The sequence below is a fragment of the Camellia sinensis genome, chromosome 13 (genome assembly GCF_055761805.1).
Source record: "Camellia sinensis isolate YWXY chromosome 13, ASM5576180v1, whole genome shotgun sequence".
NCBI classification, from domain to species: Eukaryota; Viridiplantae; Streptophyta; class Magnoliopsida; order Ericales; family Theaceae; genus Camellia; species Camellia sinensis.
In genome coordinates this window covers 126,242,228-126,260,403 of record NC_138973.1, presented here as the reverse complement: position 1 = coordinate 126,260,403, position 18,176 = coordinate 126,242,228, and positions in this window count along the sequence as shown.

Genomic DNA, 18,176 nt, shown 5'->3' with positions numbered 1-18,176 from the left:
TGTTGTGGGTTATGATTGTTGGGTTGTTGAACCCTAGATGGTGTTAGAAGTTGATTTCATCTATTTTTTTCAAAAAATTTGAGAATATGACTATGTTCTAGGGTATGGGTGTTGTTTTGGAAAAATCTTTTCAAAAATGGAACAAAAACCTTGTTTTGGTGGAAACCCTGGAATTTGGAAATTTTGGAAAAAAGTTGAGATATTTTGAAATTGATTCTTAACAAATTGTTTTACGAAGAAATGATGGAGAAATTTCTATAGTTGTATTAAATGAGAAATTTCATGGAGGAAATGAAAATTGTGGATTTGTCTTAGAAAAACTAAGTTTTAGAAAATGATGTTAACATGTGGAGAATACATGTATGTTGATATTATTATATTGCCTTTTGAAAAGATATACTATGATGTTATATTGATAAGAGATATGGAATTTGATTACAATGGAGGATTGTGCGGATGAATTGAGAAATTAAGAAATTTCAAGGTATTGATATAGAAATATATTGCATTGGCACTTGATTTTATTATCATCACCTTTCGAATTGGCATTGTTGAATTATTTAAATGGAACTTTGTTATTGCATTGGACATTTGCATTGTCATTCCATTTTATCATTTATGGAATTGATTTTGAATATTGCATTGGAAAAAGTTCCGTTCTGAGAAAGGAAATTGTTTTGTGAAACAAGATCATATTGATTTGTTTTGGGGATAAATACGTCGATAAGTCCGGATAGGAAGTGTAGTTGGTATTGGTTAAGTTGGCATGAATGTCCATAGTGAAAAACCGAAAACACGCGCAGAGGAGGTACCCAATGCTTTCTGGTTTGCAAGCGGTAAAGTGGGGATTAGTAGTGCTGGTTATTCCTACTTGCAGATACCAACTTAGGGATTACCTAAGTCATATTTACCGTCCTTGTTAACTACATTGAAATTGTTGAATTCTCAAGATTGCATTGTGCACAGAGATTTTTAAAAAATAAAGATATATGTTTTTGAACGTGGCATGGTATGTTCATTCATCCCATGAGATTGTATAAAATGTATATACTTTGTTAAGCTTTCCCTATTGGGCTTTGTGCTCACCCCTATGGGATTTTATGTAGGAAAGGATGTGGTGATCCTGCCAAGTTAGAGGCATAGAATATGTTTTGAGAGCACAAGGCTCTTTTCCTTTGTTGTAATTATTTTTCACAAGCCAAGGGCTTTACATGTTTGGGTTTCGAAAACCATTTTTGTGTAACCCAGCTTAAGCATTGGAATTTGTAGCTCTTGAGGGCATTAATTCATACTAGACTTATCATGTTACATGCTATAGATTCATATTCTAGAAATGTTGAACGTATAACCGCATGTGGGACATTCTTTTTTAAAATCTCAGGAGTTTAATGAATGTCCATGTTAGGGGTTGATGGTAATGCCAATGATAAGATTTTATGTTATATATGTATATATATATGTTAAGCATTGGAGAAGTTGATTGGGAATAAGGTAACGTAAATGGAAATTGATAAATCCTTTATTGTATTAATTTTTGGGGCGTGACAAAATTCATACAAGTCTTTGGGAGGATTGATGATATGAAGTTAAATCTTTATTTATATAGTTGACTAGTGCTTACTTTGTGAAAATTTACCTTTTTCAAATGTTTTAAAAAAATAATTCAAACTAAATGTTTAAAATTGGTTCGAAGGATGTGAAAATATGGGAGTTCTATGCAATGATTTTCACACTTTAGTTGTTCTTATTTTATGGTACTGTCTACAAATATTAAAATATAAATATATTTGAAAATCTGGACTAATTTGAGGTGTTGGAATTTTTTTCTATTGAGGAAGTGGTGTGGAGAATTTTAAAGGTAAGAAATATTCTGAAATCATTTTGCTTATATAATTGAAGTGTTTTTTCAAAATTTTTGTTCAAACTCAAAAAGGAAAGGAAAATGAGATGACTATATCCAAAAGGACTATAACACTCTTGTTGTGTGAAATAAAAATTTGAAGTGTGAAGTGTTTGTGAGGTTACACTAATATATGAGTTTTGAATAATTCTTATATGTATATCATACAAAAATTAGGACCTATATTTTAAAGTTTATTTTGGTTGAAACAAATTTGATAATTGTGAAAGCCTAGTGTTTATTTAGTTTTCTATATTTTGAAAATGAATAATTTATTATTGTTTAAAGGTCCTCAACTTGAAGAGAAAGTAACAAAACTAATTAAAGATTTTTATCACAATCAAATGGCGTGATCATTGTATAAGATATCAATGGGATGTATGTGTGAAGAACTGTTGACACATTGAGTAATTGATATATGTGAAGAAAAAATAGTATTTTATTTTTTTGTAATTAAAATCATATTTGTCATGAGAAGAGGGTAGACTAATTTTATTTATTGGAGAAGTGTGTTTGAAAATTTACAGGTGTGTAAAGATAAGCAAAGGTGTGCTGCAATGAAAAAGGCTTAATAATTATATACTCCATGAGAAGGAGAAATACATTGTTGATCAACAGTTAGGCTTGAGAAGCCAGAAGAGGAATATTTACCTCTAGACTAGCATTGAGGCTAGATTTGTTATTTGTAGAGGGAGATGAGTGTAAGCCCATTCGGAAGTCACCTAGGGAGGTAACCTATCTTTTGTGATGGGAGATCCCGTGAAGGAAGTTCAATGGGAAAAAACAATTCATATAGCGTGCCTTAATTCTAGCACTCATTTTTTAGGAGACAGCATATCAAGGTTGATCTCCTACTCATCCCTAAGGCAGTAGTGCTGAGGAAGTGACTTGTAATGACTCCGACCTCTGTATCATTTTTGTATATCATTTTATTTGGCATAATTTGCATGATTATATGTTTATTTGATACTTTTATGTTTATTTGTGAATTATCTATTTAATTACTGACTTAGAATTCGAAACTGAAAGTCCAAATGGATTCAGAAACCAAAATTCATTAATTCAATAGGCTAGTTGGAATATTTAGAACCATATGGTAAGTATAATTAAAATTTTATTCATATCAAAATAATTGGAATAAAATAAGTATAATTGATTAGACTTAAGCCCAATTAATTATTCTTAATCACATGTGATTAGTGAGGCCTTAATCAACCTATATATATGTACTAATTGAGCTTAAGACTTCATTCTTCAACATTGAGCTAAAATTAGAGTTAGAGAGAGAGAGAGAGAGAGTTCAACATTGTAGCGAGAGAGAAGGGGAATTCAAGGGAGTTTGAAGAGATTAAGCTTATCTAAAGTCAAATTCAAGCTCTAGGTATGCTATTTACCCATAATTTATGTAGATAATCCATGTAGGAAGATGAATTTACCAAGTTGTAGGATCATTTGCATGTATTTGAAAGGAATAAGCATGAGTCATCATGAATGGAATGAGTTTGAGTCAATTGTGTACATGCATGCATAATTCTTCATCTTTGAATTTGGTTTTCTACAAATTCATACATGCATGGAACTTACATGAGTTACTTCTTAAGGTCCTTCATGGTTTTGCACTCAACATCTCATATAAACTTGTTTTGTAAAGAAAAGAGTTGGATTTCCTACATGCATGTCAAGAACATGGTGTTTTAAGCTTTGATTTGAAGATTGAAAGAGGATTTGAGATCATGGCTTCATATTTTCCAACAATCCATGTTTTATAAAGTGTTTCTAAGCTTTTGACACCAACCATGCAAGCTTTGAACATGAAAGAAGTGATTTTGAACTTCAAACACAAAACTGGAAAATCCAGAATTCGTCCAATTCACTTGAGCAAAGAATTCGTCGCTCAAGCGAAAAACGAAGGCATCCAGTACTTTTACAAACATTTGGCCGTTAGTACAAGCGACCAAGTGTGCGCTTGAGCAAACCCACTTTTGTTCAGCACTTGGCTCAAGTGACCATCGAGCATAAAATTTGAGCATCCAGTACTTTTGCAAACAGGCCACACCACTCGAGCAACCAAGTGTGCATTTGAGTGAAGTCCTTATTTTCAGCAAGTTTTTCCTAACGTATAAGTGCATATTTGCATCCTCATGCACTTTTAGGCATTCTTTTGCATCATTCGAACATACTTAATCATGAGATAAGTTAGAAATGCATGTAAGAGAATAAAATTAAGATACGATACTTGTTTCAAATGTGTGTTCAATGTGTATTTGTGCAATGTGATTTGTGTAAGTAGTCAACCGAGGTCTACCATCAGTACTAGCCCACTGTAAGTAGTATCTTTGTAAAGATATGTTGTTAAAATGTATTTTGATTTACTGCAAGAGTATTACTTTGAAATGTTATTTTGTTGTGAATGAATGATTGTCTCTTTTGAAATGTAATTGTGGCATCCTTAGTGTAGCCCTCACCTAGGGGTACCAATACGATAGCCCTCTGTTATAAGACCTTTGCTCGGGAGTAACAATACCGTGGCCCTTTGTTATAAGACCCTCGCATGGGGGAAACATTACCATGGCCCTTTGTTATATGACCTCGCTCGGGGAGTAACAATACCGTGGCCCATTGTTATAAGACCCTGCTCGGGAAAAATAATACCGTGGCCCTTTGCTATGTGGCCCTCGCCCGAGGGTAACAATACTGTGGCCCTTCGTTATATGTGCACATAGATCTCCGATGTTAGACCCATGTGGTCCTTTCACTTGATTGATACGACAAGTGCTTACTTATGATTTGCTTCGAACTCATGTGATATGATTTTGTACAATGATAGACATCATTCATTTAAACCTCTTTATATTGGTATTACTCACTAGGCTTTAACTCACCCCCTTCCCGTATATATATATATATATATAAGTGAGCAAATATAGCTTCAAGCTTAAAGCAACCTCAGAAGTCCACCCTTCAGTCAAGCAATTTTGGAAGTGCGATCGTGATGGGACAATCTTGGACTCATTGAAGCCAAGTTGTGTCAACCATGTAGATCAAGTTACTTTGTTTTGTTTTCTTTTATTTTTGGAACTTGTTGTGTATGGATAATTTGTACAAGTGTTAAGTTGTTTTGATGTACCACATGTTCATATCCATGAAGAAGGGTTGAAGTTTTTATCACTTATGAAAATTGCATGTATACACTGCTTGATGGACATGTTTATATTTGAATATTGCTTCCATAATGCCCCGTTATGATTATTAATTATCAGTTTTATCTTTTAGGCCGAAGGTAATCTGGAATTACTAGTCGGTCATGGCCTAAACCTCTGGGGGCGGGTTCGGGTTGTGACATGACTTGCTAGGAAGGGTTTTATCCTGAATGAATCCAAGGCAGGCAATTTCCTACAAGATGCATTCCGTCATTGTACCTCTAGAGGGTTCTACTAAGTGGGAGTTATTGTGAGACCACAACTTGGAGACATGGGCTAGTCTCTAATAACCCCATGAGAATCAAGATCTAGTGCATAGCCTTTAAGAGCACTAACCCCCGAACTGATGTGCAATACCAATGATGTGTGTGTGACAAGTTAAACTCTGGCTCAAAGGGTATGGTTCAAGATATATTTCACTATGATCTTTCAGAAGAAGATTGTCAACACTAAGTGTGATTCAAGCCCGGGGGGCTCCCACACCTATTGTACAATATTTAGTTGCCCTTACATATATTTGTTTTGTTTTGAATATACAAGTTTAAAATTGTGGGTGTATAATATAAACTTTATGGCAATATTAAAAAATTTATTTTTATTAAAAGTGGGGAGATGTTGAAATTTTTATAAAAATAAAATTAATTATTTCTGTTTAATTTGTTTGACCATTATTAACATTAATATTGGTTTCAAATATTTGGTTACAAAGATATTATTAAGTTTTATTATTATAATTATGTAATGATTAAATGGTATGTATTAATTCTTATAAGATTTTCACTTACATATATTTTTACGTTTTTATAAAGATTGAGAACACATAAAAAGAGACACAAGAGTACATATATAAGTATGGCATATATTGGGATTTCTATTGAAGAGTATAGTTTGATATATCTTTTGATAGGGCCGTGTGGAGAAGAAGGATTCATGTAGCCGACCCCATTTGATGGGACTCAAGGCTTGGCTTGGTTTGGTTTGGTTTGGTTTGCACTCTAGTTGTACCTTCATGTGAGAAGGAACAACAGTTTAGGCCAGTGACTACACGGCTCTCAATCTCATAGGCCAACTCTTTCTTACTCTATATGAATTTACTTACTTTCATATTTTATTTGTCGTAAATCTCTTAATCATTTTATTAATTAAATTATATTAGTAAATAGTATTTTCTAATAGAAGCTAGTGAGATGGCCTCAAAACTTCTATTGGATTATTTTTTTCTGCACTCTGTATTTGTCTCATACAAGGAGAAGTTACTGGGCAATGAAGAACATCTTGTGGTTCTTGAAAAGCAGAACAAAGATGTAAGCCAAGAGCAGCACAATTTGAATCTTTTGAGGTTTGTTTCCTTTAATGTTTGTGACTTAATCAGGACAGTGACCATATTGGAATACATATATATATATATATATGTTTTTCTGCTCCTATGCCTTGTATATATTCCTAGGTCCCTTCATAGATGCAATTTAGCAATTCCACCTTGTGGAAAATTGATACTTGTCTTTTTGACAGTTCTGACTATATATGCATTCATGTAAATATGATAGTGTAGAATCTACTGATGTTTCATAGTTTCATATGCCATTCGCATTCTTATCTTGGTTTGCAGATCATAGTATGAGATTAAGTTCTATATGTTTGATCTGCTATATTTTTTGGCTTCACAATGATAAAAATTACGACATCTTATGAAAAAATAGGACTTTTGAATATGAAAAAGTAGGGGATTTAAAACAGATTTAAAATTTTAAAATATTTTAATTTCAAGAGCTACTTCTCTATAAATTTATGCATGCACCAACCTGTTATTTCTGAAATGGTGCTTGTTAAATAAAAACGTGCGCCAGTCTCTTTTTGCCACACAATCAATATTAGCAAAATCAAAAACCAATTTTCACTTAAATCTTTTTTTTTTTTCAGTGTGTTTTTCATCTACGTCCTTATTGATTCCATGGTACCATTTGCAAATTTGGGTATTTGTAGTTAAGCCTTTATGAATTAAATTGTTGGTCGATCTTAGTTTTTTTCTTTGATATCTTTTTTGCAACTGCAAACGAAAATATATTGAGATAGAAAAGTAATGTCATACTTCTTACTTCCTTTAAAAACTGTTCTAGTTCTAACAGAAGCATACCTGTCATTTCTAATGAATCAAGGCATATGAGAATTTTCAAGGAAACACTGCTCAGATCAATTTATGATATTGATTCAACATTCTCTAAGGCAAGAATACATCTCTTTTGGTCATTGTTTCAGATTTCTTTATGTTCTGAATCTAATAGTAGTTTTTCTCATAGTTTTGTACATGATTCATTTCTTTACTTTCAAGAAGCTTTGGAAAGGCGTCTTCTTGCAGGGTCTACAACCACCATTGTTGTTTTGGTAGATGGCCATTTCTTAGTCACCAATGTTGGAAATACAAAGGCCATTCTTTGCTTTGAGCATACTCACTCTCATAAAGCGGCCAAAGGTAACTTTATTCATTCATTTCCACTTGCTAGTGCTTGAATAATGACCACACTTGTCTTCATGAATGTGCGTTTGGCTCAACAGCTGCATATTCATACATACATATCCATAGATAGCAAATTAAACTATCAGATTTTGTAGATTTTTGGACTATGATAATCTTATTGATTATTTTCACTAGAAAAGAACAGGTAACAATATGACACATGTTTCTGCAAAGGAATTGACAAAAGTGTTGCGTATACATACTTAGTGGAGTATGGGGCCCAGTAATTGATTTAAAGAATATTTAATTTGGTTTGGTATTAGTTATAATATATTTTTTTATATACTATATATAACTTTTTTGGAAGTCCAATGGATATTTTAAAATATGTCTGGTGACAACTAGGGTTTTATGAAAAAAGTCCAAGAGTCAAAAATATTTTTTTTGGTATTGTTTATTTTGTATAGTGCAGCTACTAATATTGATGATTCATATTCAGTGGATTCAAGGCACTGAGTGCTCTGCTTTTGATATACTTTTTGTTTAATCAATTTGTGGGTTGGTTGGTTAAAGTGTTGTGCGCTTCAAAGGTGCCAATTTTGGTTCAGATTTGGTGTCTTCTTCAAATCTGTTTCGAAGACAATTGTTTATCTATTTGGTAAGGTCTTTCATCTATTTATTTGTGATTATTTAGAATTCATCTAAGACTGGTTTGTGAGACCATGTATGTCTCATTTGTAATCGTTTGAAAACTCTTAATTAATAGTGAAATCGAATTTTGGTCCCATGGACATAGCTCACATTGAGGGAACCACGTAAAAATTCTTGTGTCATTATTGATTTGATTTTTCCGCAAAATTTTTTATTTCTTTCGATTGATTTAGTTATAAAAAATCATTTATTTTCCCTAACAACTAGTATCAGAACTTACAATTTATTTGGGTTTATTTATTTGTGTTAATCAATGGAGGGAAATGTAGGTCGTATGACTAGCTTCAATAGAAGCAATTGGGTGACTTGGAAAACTAAAATGGAGAACCTATTATTTTGTAATGATTTGTATGGGTCTATTGAGGGTGATAGTAGCAAACTCGAGGGTATGAATGTTGATGAATGGAAGAGGCTTAATCAAAAAGTCGTTGGTGTTATCCGTTAATGAATTGATGACAATGTGTTTCATCATGTTGCTACTGAGACTTTAGCACATGATTTATGGGAAAAATTAGAAAGTTTTTATGATAGAAAATCAGCCACAAATAAAGTTTTTTTTTTTTTTTTTTTGTTTCGAAAGTTGGTTAGTATAAAACATAAAAAGGGTAGTTCTATTCCGGAATATTTGAATGAAATAAAGAGTATTTTTAGCCAACTTTCCTCTATAAAAATTATTTTTGATGATGAGTTGCTGGTATTAATGCTACTTAATTCCTTGCCTGAAAGTTAATTCAACGCTCGATAAAGTTGTCACAATGAGCTAAGTTACTAGTATCTTGTTGAATGGAGAGACAAAAGGAAAATTAGTGGGTCTCTCATTTGGAGGCACTTGCTATGAGAAGTTGAAGCAAACTAAGGGGGGAGTAAGACTCCTCATGGTCGTGATTAAAGCCATGACAAATCAAGATATGGTTCTTTTTCAAAGAAATGCAGTGAGTGCCATTATTGCCATGAGAAAGGGCACATGAAGCTGGAATGTCGAAAGCTCAAGAACAAGAAGAAAAGGCATGACAAATGTGAGGATAAGAAGCAAGAAGGCACAATTGCGGTTACCTACCGATGGTGATCTCATGGTCATTTGTGAAAATGATTGTATCAATTTTGTGGGCCAAGAGAGCAATTGGGTGATTGATTCTGGTACTTCTTTTCATGTGTCTTCTCGGATTGATTTCTTCACTTCTTACACCAAAGGAAATTATGGCTGTGTTCAAATGGGAAATGAAGGTTTGTCCAAGATTGTTCGCATGGGTGGTGTTTGCTTGAAAACGAATTTGGGATGCAAGTTGTTGCTTAAAGATGTGAGGCATATACCCAACATTCACCTCAATTTGATCTCTACTAGGAAGCTAGATGATGAAGGCTACAATAACAAATTTGGTGATGCAAAATAGAACATCACAAAGGATTCTTTAGTGGTGGCCAAGTGCAAGAAGACTTGTACACTTTATTCGATGCAAGGAAAAATTTGAAAGTGTGTTGTCAATACACTTGAGGATGTTGCTTCTGCCAAATTGTGGCACAAGCAACTTGAGCACATGAGTGAAAAAAACGCTGCAAGTTTTGTTCAAGAATAGCTTCTACTTGGTTTCAAAGGTACTCATCTTAAGACTTGTGTTCATTGCTTGGCAGGTAAACAACATAGAGTTTCTTTTCATAAAAATATTGCTTCTAGAAAATAAAATAATTTGGAGTTGATTCATTCAGATGTGTGTGGTCCTTTGAAAGTTAGAACACATAGTGGTGCACTTTATTTTGTTACTTTCATTGATTATTATTCAAGGAAAGTTTGGGTTTTTGCACTAAAAACTAAAGATCAAGTTTTAGACGTGTTTAAGCATTTTCAGGCTATGGTTGAAAAAGAAACTGGACAGAAATTGAAGTGTATCTGGACGAACAATGGTGGTGAATGTATTGGGCCATTTGATGAGTATTGTCCCAGCCAAGGAATTCGGCATCAAAAGGTAGTTAAGAAGACTCCTCAACAAAATGGTGTTGCCAAAAAGATGAACTGCACCATTGTGGAAAAAATAAGGTGTCTGCTTTTACATGCTAAATTGCTAAGATCCTTTTCGGGTGAGGCACTGAGAACAACGGTTGATTTGATTAATTTGTCACCTTCTTATTCTTTGAATGGTGATGTTCCAAAAAGAGTTTGGACTAACAAAGATGTATCTTATAAGCGCTTGAGAGTGTTTGGTTGTTGAACGTTTGTTCACATTTCAAAGGATGAGAAGTCCAAGCTTGATAGCAAGTCAAGACAAAACATTTTTCTTGGCTATGGGCGTAATGAATTTGGTTATAGATTGTAGGATCTGGTCAACAAGAAAGTTATTCGAAGCTGTGATGTTGTGTTTCTTGAAGACCAAACAATTGAAGACTTTGGCAAAGATGATCAGCCAGAGCCAAAACTATTGATCTCATTGACATGGATCCATCTCCTTTATCTTCGGTGGATAACGAAAATGAGGGAGATGTGGAGCCACTTGTTGAAGATGTGGAGGATGATGCTAATCCTAATGAAGTTGAGCCCGAAATTGAAGAAGAGCATCCAACTCAAGAACCACCAGCACAACTTGAGTTGAGGAAATCTACAAGGGACCGACAACTTTCGAAAAAGTATCCTCAATGAGTTTATGTTGATATCAGATCAAGGGGAGTCCAAGAGCTACCAAGACGCAATTGAGCATGCAAAGATAGGTGATTGGAAAAAGGCCATGGAAAAAGAAATGAATTCCTTACTTAAAATTCACACTTGTGATTTGGTGAAGTTGCTTAAGAGGTAGAAAATTTTGAAAAATAAGTAGGTCTTCAAATTGAAGAATGATGACAAGAATCTAAGGTACAAGGCACGCTTTGTTGTGAAAAGTTTTGGGTAAAAGAAAGGTGTTGACTTTGATGAGATTTTCTTGTCAGTTGTGAAGATGTCTTCTATTCAGGTTGTACTTGGCATGGCCACAAGTATGAATCTTGAAGTTGAGCAACTTGATGTAAAGACCACATTTCTTCATGGTGACCTTGAAGAAAAAAATTACATGGAGAAATTAGAGGGTTTTGTAGAGAAAGGGAAAGAGAAAGAGAAAATTGTTTACAAATTGAAGAAAAGTTTGTATGGCCTCAAACAAGCGTTGCGGCAATGGTACAAAAAATTTGACTCTTTCATGATAAATAATGGTTTTTTTAAAATCACTACAAACCATTGTGTGTTTGTGAAATTTTTTTCAAACGGAAAATTTATTATTTTTTGATTTATGTTGATGGCATGTTAATTGTGAGTCAAGATTCTACCATGATTAACAATTTGAAGTTAGAGTTGAGCAAGTCATTTGCTATGGAAGATTTGGGACCAGCAAAGCAAATACTTGGTATGAAAATTATTCGTGGTCACAAAAATAGGCTGATTTGGTTGTCTCAAGAAAGCTACATTGAGAAAGTTCTTGAGAGGTTCAACATGAATAAATCAAAACCGGTTGATTGTCCACTTGCGGGTCACTTCAAGCTTAGTTCAAATCAATGCCCTACAAGCGAGAAAGGCAAAGAAGAGATTGCTAAAAATTTCTTATTCTTCAGTGGTTGATTCTTTGATGTACGCTATGGTTTGTACAAGGCTGGATATTGCTCACTTTGATGGTGTGGTGAGTCGGTTTCTCTCTAACCCGGGTAAAGAACACTGGGCAGTGATGAAATAGATTCTAAGGTATCTTTGAGGGGCTTCGAAGGTGTGTTTATGTTTTGAGAATGGTAAACCGATGCTTGATAGGTTAACGAATTCCGCCATGGCCGGTGATATTGACTCTGGGAAATCTACTTCGAGGCATTTGATGACTTTTGCAAGGGTAACTATGACATAGCAATCTAAATTGCAAATGCGTTGCTCTCTCAACTACTAAAGTTGAATTTATCGCCATTATGGAAGCTTGCAATGAAGAGTTATAGTTCATGAAATCCTTACAAGAGTTGGGTTTAAAGCAAGAAAGGTATGTGCTTTATTGTGATAGTTAAAATGCTATTCATTTGAGTAAAAATTCTACTTTTCATTTAAGATCGAAACACCTTGATGTGAGATACCATTAGATTTGTGATGTCTTAAATTCAAAATTATTACAACTCGAAAAGTTTCACATGGATGTTAATATTTCGAATATGTTGAAGTCTCCACTTAAGTCGGTATGGGAAGAATTGTTGGATATACCTTTTTAGTGGAGTATGGGACCCAATAACTTATTTAAAGAATATTAATTTGATTTGGTGTTGGTTATAATATATTTTTTATTATATTATATTTGACTTTTTTGGAGGCTCTATGGGTATTTTAAAATCTGTTTGGTGACAGTTAAAGTTTTTAGAAAAAAACTCAAGAGTCAACAACATTTTTTTGGTATTGTTTATTTTGTATGGTGCAGTTGCTAATATTGATGATTCATATTTAGTGGATTCAAGGCACTGAATGCACTGCTTTTGATATACTTATTGCTTAATCAATTTGTGGGCTGGTTGGTTAAAGTGTTGTGTGCTTCGAAGGTGTAAACTTTGGTTCAGATTTGGTGTCTTCTTCAACTTTGTTTTGAAAGCAATTTGTTCATCTATTTGGTGAGGTCTTTCCTCTATTTATTTGTGATTATTTGGAATTCACATAAAAGTGACTTGTGAGACCATTCGTTACTCATTCGTAATCATTTGAAAAGTCTTGGTTGATAATGGAATAGGATTTTGGTCCCGTGGATGTACCTCACATTGAGAGAACCAAATAAAAATTCTTGTGTCGTTTTATGCAATATTTTTATTTCTTTCAATTGATTTACTTGTGAGAAATCATTTATTTTCCCTAACAACAAGATCATTTTTTGGTAGAGTCGATGAGAGAGAACAACTAGTAGCATCTGGTGGTTCAGTCAAGTGGTGGAGTGGTAGATATTGGGCAAATGATTATTATATTTTGACTCGAGCTATCGGTCTTGTGTTCTTCAATATATATTTTTCTTTTATTTCAATTCTCTTTAAATTTTCAGCAACTACTTTCTCCATTTAGGGTTGTGCCATGTTTACTATTGCAAATAAATTATTGTCTCTCGCTGTTGGTTAATTTAATGTTGAAGTTTGAATTGATTACATACATGCAATGCTGATAGATGAAGTATTGGTTATTTTTTCTCGTTTTAATCTTCATTTGTCACTGTGAATAATGGTGTTACATTTGAGCCAAAAGTGACGGACTGGCAACCTTTAACTGCCAATGATACACACTTGGTTGTTGCAACACATTCCATATTAGGCAAGCTTACTCCACAGAAAGTCTGTGATCTCTTACACTCTACACCTCGCTGTATCTATGTGGCCAAGTTGAGTGATTGCATTGTTTTCATGGCTTGTGAGGAAGGCAGTGAGAATAACTTGTCAGTTATTGTGGTGCTACTAAGATCAATTGGTTTTTCCCAAGAACCATTCAATGAGAAGATGTGATATAGTAGCACCTGAACTCTTTAGTCTTAACATGCTTTTGTCTTCTTTTTAATTTAATTTAAAACTTCTATTGCTTACAATGAAATTAATTATCCTTTATTTCTCGGCATACTAATTTACAATCATTTGTAACCAATGGAACTTATGAAATTAATTTTTTAGAGGTGATTTTTCTACTCTTGATGAAAATATATACTTCGCGTGTAAGTTATTTTAATAAAGCAAGAGATTTTTCTTCTTTAATTTTGATTTTTCAAAACTGACAAAAGAAGGATCTCAAGGGAAAGGCTACAATGTTGGTTGGTTGTGCCATCCTTTATTCTTGAATCATGAACACTCTTACATTTTAGAAAATACAAGGACACATTTATTTGTTTTTGGATTGCGGGTATTACACCAACACGAATATGTGTTCCATCCAAATTATCAAACCTTTTTCTCAACTAATCGCTAACTCTTAACTGGCTGATTGGTAATTTCGTTTTAACTAACTGACAAGTTACTTAACTAATTGAGACTGTGTTAGGATTAGACACACTCAGAAATCAATCTCACACACACAAAAAAATGAGACACAAGAGATTTACGTGGTTCGACAATTGCCTACGTCCACGGGAGAGATATCCACTATAGAATTATCCCGGAGGGAGTTTACAACACTCACACCTCACTCTCTCTCTATAACACTCTCACTCACTCAGATTATACACACACACTCTGTGTTGCCTCTACATCCCTTCCTCCTCACCTCAATTTAAACACGAAAGAGAAGGAAACAAAGTCAAGAAAAAGTTATTGAGTTTGGGATGCCACATGCCCTCTTCCCTCCTACTTCTTGACTTGGAGCCAACCCTCATTAACTTCTCCATGTGAGCTGGAGCTAACAATTCTCCCCCTACATGCTCATATGGATAACTGACTTCTCACTTGAAGTCCATCTCGGTTAGATTTTTGCAAACTTCCAGTTTATCTCTGGTGACAACCTTGGTTATCATGTCAGAAAGATTCTTGTTCGTGTGAATCTTCACCAGCTTCATTAGCTGCTTTTCCATCACTTCTTGTCACGACCCCAAACCGCCCCTAGTAGTTTGGTGCCGTGATGGCCAGTAATCCGTGATTACCGAAGGCCAACTTCTAAAATTCACACACAATCAGAGTATAGATATAGGGGGCTCACAAGTGCGGAAGCTATAATCTAAAATACAAGTGGTCCATAAGAGCAGTGCATAAGTCAAATGAAATGGCATACATCTTTACATAGCTTTACAACTTGAATACAAATAGAAATGAAGTACAAAAATACACATTATATCTTGGAAAAAGGTTTCTCGAGCGGACATGTTCAAAATACATAAGCTTCAAAAATTGCCGACATAAACAAAAACACTTGAGCAACAAATCATGAAACATAATCTTCTAGTTTGCCGACATCCTCACTGCCGGCATAAACATACATGCAAAACACACATCTCGGCGTAGCCGACTTCTTGCTTGTTACCTACATATATACATAGGGAGGGTGAGCTTGGATACTCAGTGAATGGTATAAGTAATAAAGGGGTTAAATGAATGATTCCCGAGATCTTTCAAAACAATACATAATATATTTTTGTCAAAACCATACTTATCATAGCTTGTACAAAACATGAGATAAATCTTGTTCATCAAACTTGATCTTGCAAAACTTACATACTTCACATGCGTCAAATCTTATAACTTAACCTCGGCATAACCTTGGTCCTTCAAAACTTACTTACTTACAAGACCCACGCGGTAAACCACCAGTGGCAAAACAAGACCAAGCAAGAAGGCCCATAGACCTTTAACACTTGGGTGCTGCTCAAGTTTAGAGTCCTCCAGCACAAGGGACCTATGTTACAAGAGACCGTAGCCCTTTAACACTTGGGTGTTGCTCAAGTTTAGAGTCCTCCAGCACAAGGGATCTATGTTACAAGAGCCCGTAGCCCTTTAACACTTGGGTGCTGCTCAAGTTTAGAGTCCTCCAGCACAAGGGACCTATGTTACAAGAGCCCGTAGCCCTTTAACACTTGGGTGCTGCTCAAGTTTAGAGTCCTCCAGCACAAGGGACCTATGTTACAAGAGCCCGTAGCCTTTTAACACTTGGGTGCTGCTCAAGTTTAGAGTCCTCCAGCGCAAGGGACTTTTCGAGAATGTCGTCAAAACAAAGCTTACTTGATACATTGCCATTCAAAATGAAGCTTATACTTGATACATAAAATAGGGATATCATTCATTCTTAACAAATACTTTTATCAAAATGAGGCAAAGCTTTATCAAAACCTTAAGAACATAACTTTATTGAAAATACCACTCACTTAGTTCTTGGGACGTCGGGGTCAAGGCAAAGGTCCAAGTCCTACAAACACATGGCAAAATCTACTGAACATACATCTCAAAACAAGTCTTACATGCATGCAAATGATCTCGAAAAATATGCTGGTAGTCAAAACACTGTTTTACATGTCAGGAAGACATGCTGGGTACCAACCAGGTCTTTGCCGAGGTCCCACACCTAACTGGCCGAGGTGTGGCTACCTAGGCTTCGGCGTGCGGCTGCATGCCGAGGTGCGCACAAGACAAACTAAGGTGTAAGTGATCATGTAAGGTAGGCCAAGGTGAGATACGATGCTTGGCCTAAGTGTGAGGTCTAGGTAAGAGTGATCTTGGCGACTACACCTCGGAAGGTGAGGTCTGGAGATCTGGGTTTCCACCCGTTAAGAACAGGAAGAACATGAACATGAAGATCATGAAGAACATGAATGTTAAAATCATAACTTCTTTATTTACAAAATCTGGGGTTTCATGCTATGAGTTCGAAAACATGGACCTGGGTACCCATACTTGAAAATCATGTGAAAACCAACACAAAAACATGAATCTTGGCATAAGCTTTCGGATCAAAACATGACTTTTCTTGAAGAACACATGAATGCTATTTTCTCTTTCTAAAACCGAACTTCAAAGCAATGCATGGCTTACAAATCATATTCAATCATGCAATGCAATAACATAAACATAAAGAACAGCGTGAGCAGATCAAGAATCTAACCTTAGAACACGGTTCTAACGGTTCGATCTCAAGGAATCAAGCTTGGAAATTTACCTCCTCTTAAGAACTCCTCTCCCTCTTCTAGAGCTTCTCTCTCTACACTTCAAAACAAATATAGGAAAAATGATGGGTTTCTCTCTCTGCCGGCTGACTTAACTCTTAGCTCGGACACGTGGCAACGACCGATTGGTTCTCTTCGAAAAGGTGATAGATTGACAAGACAAGGCAATGACAAAGCGTATCTAACAAGTTACTCAGTGAGGCACTCCGGCAAGTGATGACATCGGCTAACAACAAGACTTCGACACTAAGGTGACAATGACCTCGGCTAGGAAGGACAACTCTTGGCTAAGCTGTGCCACACCTTGGCCTAGATGTGCCACACCTCGGTCTAGGTCATACCACTCCAGGACCAGATCACTCAGGTGCAAAGGTAACATCTCGGCCTAGATAATACACATCTCGGCCTTGGTGATTCACACTTCGGCCTAAATAATGCCATCTCGGCCAATATGTCAGGGCGAAGGTGGAGGTCAAACGAAGGGGTTCCAAGATACTTCTAGACTGAAGATGACCTCGGCTTAGAATGATCTAGGCATAACGTAACCTAGGCTTGGCATAACTTCGACTTAACATAACAGGGAAGGGCAAAGCATGCAAGCAACACTTAGACAAATCACATAGACACAAAGCAAGACAAGATTCATGGATGCAAACTTAGCAAGGCAAAGTTGTGTAAGTGAACATGAACATGACTACAACATGAATATGGGTTGCTACAGCAATCTTAGCATGGCAAAACATACAAATTGCATGCAGCATGACTAAGAAAAAAATGTGGGTTGTTACATCCTTCCCCCCTTAAAAGAAGTTTGGTCCCCAAACTTCACTTACCTTGTTCCCAAAACGACTCCGGCTGTCAAATCCTCATCTCTGGTTATCCTCTCTAGCCTTTCCCTTGGGACAATCCTTAATACGATGACCTCTCTCACCACATCCGAAACATGCTCCAATCGCCCGAAGACAAACCCCAAAATGTAGCTTCCCGCAACTCGCACATGTCGGCCTGGTGTTACCTTCCGGATTCGCGCTGTTGGGACTATCCTCCTCTGTCTTCTCCTCGACATCATTCGGGTCTGCCTCTTCTTCGCGATTGTCGTAGGTCTGCCCCTTCCTCTGATTCTTCCCCGAACTTTGACTTCTGTTCAGGTTAGCTTCTGCAAGGATGGCTTTATCTAACACTCCAGCATACGTCGGCATGTTGAGCAAATTAACTTGATTTGTATTGGCCCTCGAAGTCCACTCTCAAACTTCCTAGCCTTTATGTATTCGTTGTCGACCATGTGAGGTGCATACCTTGCCAACTCGGTGAACGCACGATCA